This window comes from Aethalodelphis obliquidens, unplaced genomic scaffold, assembly GCF_003676395.1.
Source record: "Aethalodelphis obliquidens isolate GAN/ISIS:26980383/991018 unplaced genomic scaffold, ASM367639v1 scaffold32, whole genome shotgun sequence".
In the NCBI taxonomy this organism is placed as follows: domain Eukaryota; kingdom Metazoa; phylum Chordata; class Mammalia; order Artiodactyla; family Delphinidae; genus Aethalodelphis; species Aethalodelphis obliquidens.
In genome coordinates, this window is record NW_020837976.1 from 21,056,443 (window position 1) to 21,061,886 (window position 5,444).

At 32.5% G+C, this 5,444-nt stretch overlaps 1 non-coding gene across 1 annotated transcript; it reads right to left on the minus strand.

Annotated features, from left to right (window-relative positions):
• Positions 1 to 3,916: 3,916 nt before the first annotated feature.
• LOC113631389 (U6 spliceosomal RNA) lies at positions 3,917 to 4,023 on the minus strand. Its single transcript, XR_003437303.1, has one exon. It is a non-coding gene; the product is annotated as a U6 spliceosomal RNA (small nuclear RNA).
• Positions 4,024 to 5,444: the final 1,421 nt, after the last annotated feature.

The following is a 5,444-nucleotide window of genomic DNA, read 5'->3' on the forward strand; positions in this document are numbered from 1 at the left end:
ATTATAAGATATTAAGTATACTTCCCAGTAGGACCTTGTTGTTTATCTATTTTATATACAGTAGTTTGTATCTGTTAATCCCCCACTTCTAATTTATCCCTACCTCCCTTCCCCTCTGGTAACCATACATTTATTTTCTATGTCTTTGTGTCTATTTCTGCCTTATATAAGTTTATTTGTGTCATATTTTAGATTCCACATATAAGTGATATTTGTCTCTCTCTGACTTACTTCAAATAGTATGATAATCTCTATGTCCATCCATGTTGCTGCAAATGGCATTATTTCATTCTTTTTTTATAGCTGAGTAGTATTATAGTATGTATATATATCATATATTCTTTATCCATTCATCTGTTGATGGACAATTAGGTTACTTCCATGTCTTAGCTATTGGAAGTAGTGCTGCTATGAACACTGGGGTGCATGCATCATTTCAAATTATGGTTTGCTCTACATATAGGCCTGGGAGTGGGATTGCAGGATGATATGTTAACTCTAATTTTTGGTTTTTTAAGGAACGTCCATACTTCTTTCCATAGTGGCTGCACCAATTAACATTCACATCAACAGAGTAGAAGGATTCGCTTTTCTCCAAACCCTCTCAAGTATTTATTATTTATAGACTTTTTGATGATGGCCATTCTGACCAGTGTAAGGTGATATCTCATTGTAGTTTTGCTTTGCATTTCTTTAATAATTAGTGATGTTGAGCATCTTTTCATGTGCGTGTTGGCCATCTGTATGTCTTCTTTGGAGAAATGTGATCGTCTGCCTATTTTTTGATTGGGTGTTTGCTTTGTTGATATTGAGCTGTTTATGTATTGTGGAAATTAATCCCTTGTGGATGACATTGTATGCAAATATTTTCTTCCATTATGTGGATTGTCTTTTTGTTTTGTTTATAGTTAAGCTTTTAAGTTTCATTAGGTCCCATTTGTTTATTTTTGTTTTTATTTCCATTATTCTAAGATATGGATCCAAAAAAATATTGGTGAGATTTATGTCAAAGAGTGTTCTGCTTCTGTTTTCATCCAGGAGTTTTATAGTATCCAGTCTTACATTTAGGTTTTTAATACATTTGGGGTTTATTTTTTTATATGATGTTAGAGAATGTTCTAATTTCATTTTTTTTACATGTATCTGTACAGTCTTCCCTGTACTATTTATTGTAGAGACAGTCTTTATCTCCATAGTATACTCTGACCTCCTTTGTCATAGATTAATTGACCATATTGACCATAGGTGAGTTGGTTTATTTCAGGGCTTTCTATTCTGTTCCAATCATTTATATGTCTCTGTTTATTCCAGTACCATACAGTTTTGATGACTGTAGCTTTGTGATATACTCTGAAGTCAGGGAGCCTGATTCCTCCAGATGCATTCTTTTCTCTCAAGATTGCTTTGGCTATTCAAAGTCTTTTGTAGTTCCATACAAATTTTTAAATCTTTTCTTTTAGTTCTGTTTAAAATGCCATTGGTAATTTGATAGGAATTGCATTGAATCTGTAGATTGCATTGGATAGTGTAGTTATTTTAAAAATATTGATCCTTCCAATCCAAGAACACTGTGTATCTTTCCATCTGTTTGTGTCATCTTCAATTTCTTTCAACAATGTCTTATAGTTTTTGGAGTACAGGTCTCTGGTCTCCTTAGGTAGGTTTATTTCTAGGTATTTTATTTTATTTTTGATGGAAAATGGGACATTTTCCTTAATTTTTCTCTCTTATCTTTAGCTTTTAGTGTATAGAAATGCAACAGATTTCTATATTAATTTTATATCCTGCAACTTTGCCAAATTCATTGATGATCTCTAGTAGCTTTCTTGTAGCATTGTTAAGATTTTCTATGTATGTTGCCATGTCATCTGCCAACAGTGACAGTTTTACTTCTTTTCCAACTTAGCTTCCTTTTATTTCTTTTCTTTCTCTGATTGCTGTGGCTAGGACTTCCAATACTGTGTTGAATAAAAGTGGCCAGACTGGGCATCCTTGTCTTCTTCCTGATCTTACAGGTGATGTTTTCAGCTTTTACTACTGAGTATGATGTTAGCTGTGGGTTTGTCATATATAGCCTTTATTATGTTGAGGTATGTTCCCTCTATGCCTACTTTCTGGACAGTTTCTATCATAAATAGGTGTTGAATTTTGTCAAAACACTTTTGTGTATCTATTGAAATCATCATATTGTTTTTATTCTTCAATTTGTTAATGTGCTGTATCACACCAATTGATTTGCGGATATTGAAAATTTCTTGCATCTGTGGCATAAATTCCACTTGATCATGGTGTATGATCCCTTTAATGTGTTTTTGGAGCTGGTTTGCTAGTATTTTGTTGAGAATTTTTGCATCTATATTCATCAGTGATATTAGCCTGTAGTTTTCTTTTTCTGTGACATCTTTGTCTGGTTTGTTATCAGGGTGATGGTGTCCTCATAGAATGAGTTCAGAAGTGTTCCTTTCTCTGAAATATTTTAGAATAGTTTTAGATGGATAGATGTTAACTCTTCTCTAAATATTTGGTAGAATTCACTTGTGAAGTCATCTGTCTTGGACTTTTGTTTTTGGGAGTTTTATATTACTGTTTTTGATTCAATTCAGTACTGATAATTGGTGTGCTCATATTTTCTATTTCTTCCTGGTTCAGTTTGGGAGATTGTACCTTTCTAAGAATTTGTTCATTTACTCTAGGTTGTCCATTCTATTGGTGTATAATTGCTAATAATAGTCTCTTACAATTTTTTTATTTCTGTGGTGTCAGTTGTAACTTCTTTTACAGTTTTGATTTTATTGATTTGGACCCTCTCTTGGTGAATCTAGCTAAAGGTTTATCAATTTTTTGTGTTGCTGTCAATTTCTCCTTTTATGTTTGTTAATATTTGTCTTATACACTGAAGTGCTTCTGTGTTGAGTGCATGTATATTTACAATTATTATATCTTCTTCTTGAATTGATCCCTTGATGATTATGAAGTGTCATTCTTTGTCTCATAAAAGTCTTTATTTAAAAGTTTATTTTATTTGATATAAATACTGCTACTCCATCTTTCTTTTTATCTCCACTTGCATAGAATACCATTTTTCCATCCCCTCACTTTCAGTCTGTATTTGTCTTTAGATCTGAAGTGTGTCTCTTGTAGACAGCATATATACTGGTCTTGTTTATGTACCCATTCAGGAAGTCTTTGTCTTTTAGTTGGAGCATTTAATTTGTTTACATTTAAAGTAATTATCTATACGTGTATTCTTATTTACACTTTGTTAATTGTTTTGGACTTGTTTTTGTCAGTCTTTTTTCTGTTTCTCCTTTTTTTTCTCTTCTCTTGTGGTTTGATGACTATCTTTATGTCTTTATATCTATTATAGATTTTTGTTTTTCAGTTACTGTGAGGCTTTGGTATAGCAGTCTATATATATATATACATATATACACACACATGAATGCTTTAGTTTTCTGATCTCTTAATTTCAAAAGCATTTTAAATCTCCTGCACTTGTCCTCCCCTCCTGTCATGATTCCTGGTTTTGATATCATATTTTACATGTAATTATTTTGCATACCCCTTAAGTGCTTATTGTGTATACAGATAATTTTACTACTTTTGTCTTTTAACTTCCCTACTAGTTTGTGTGTGGATGATTTCTTACCTTTACTATAGGTTTGCCTTTACCATTGAGATTTTCCATTTTGTAATTTTCTTATTTCTAGATGTGGCCTTTTCTTTTCTACCTAAATAAGTTCCTTTAGCATTTGTTGTAAGGCTGGTTTGGTGGTGCTGAATTCTTTCAGCTTTTGCTTGTCTACAAAGCTTTCAATTTCTCCATGCAATATGGATGAGAGTCTTGCTGAATATTCTTGGTTGTAGGTTTTTCCCTTTCATGACTTTAAATACATTGTGCACTCCCTTCTGGCCTAAAAATGTGGAATGCTTCACAAATTCACATGTCATTCTTGTGCAAGGCCCATGCTTATCTTCTCTGTATTGTTCCAATTTTACTATATGTGCTGTTGAAGTGAGCACTGATGCGATTTATTTTTTATAATATTTAATTTTTCACACCAATAGTTTGAAGAGTGACAGTTATACTGATATATTTATGTGTGTGTACATGTGTGTGTGTGTTAGAGACAGAGCTGGACTGAAGCAAAAAGGTGAATGAAGTAGATAATAGTCTGTTGGTGTGAGTTTTGTGTTGCATTCTTACCTCCTACCCTGCTTTTGTGACCAGCATCCCTTTACTCCCCTTAATAATCCTTTTACCTTGGGGACTCTGATTCCTTTGTTAAATCCTGTATGTCCAGAGTTCCCAGTAGGCTACTTAGACCTGAAAATGATGAATGGTCTAGGTACTCTTTTTTTTTTACTGATAAAAATTCACATATTCTTTGTCCTTTCCACCACAGTCCCTTCTGCTCTGCTTTTACAACTGGCAACAAGATTATATGACAAATATATTTATGCTCTTGACATTTTAATAGAAGACTAAATTTTGTACTTTCTAACATTTGTATTTAATAGTATATGGATGGCTTGAAAGAACAACTTCACTTTTGCCATCTAAACCCAAATAGTAACTCTAATTGGGAAACTTTAGTCCGAGTGGAAGTGTTCAAATGTAACCTTACAGTAGACGATTTAGGCCAGGTAGATGTTAGAACATTCTCTAGTAACATGTAAACAACCAAACTAGAAGAACTACAACTTTAATTTTTATAAATATAGTTCAAGAGGCTTAGTCTTAGTTGGTGCATGTGTAACAGGGATCATTTTGTTTTAAAATATGTTTAGGTATATTCTCCTATCTTGAAATTTTTCTTGATCCATGGCTTTTTACCCTTTCTTAAAAAATATGTACCAACTTTATTGAGATGGGGTTTTCATATTTTTTACAATATTATATAAAGTTACAGGTGTACAACATAATGATTTACAATTTTTAAAGTTTATACTCCATTTATAGTTATTATAAAATATTGGTCATACTACCTGTGATATATAATATATCCATATAGCTTATTTGTTTCATGCATAGTAGTTGTACCTGTTAATCCCCCACTATCAACTAGCCCCTCCCCCTTCCCTCTCCCTACTGGTAACCACTAGTTTGTACTCTGTACCTGTCAGTCTGTTTCTTTTTGTTACATTCACTAGTTTGTTTTTTTTAGATTCCACATATAAGTGATGTTGTACAGTATTTGTCTTTCTCTGACTTATTTCAGTTAGCATAATACCCTCCAAATCTATCCATATTGTAACAAATGGCAAAATTTCATTCTTTTTTATGGCTAAATAGTAATGCATTGTATATGTATACCATATCTTCATTATCCATTCATCTGTTGACAGACACTTAGGTTGCTCCCATATCTTGGCAATTCTAAACAATGTTGCTATGAACATTAGGGTGCATGTATCTTTTCAAATTTATGTTCTTGTTTTTA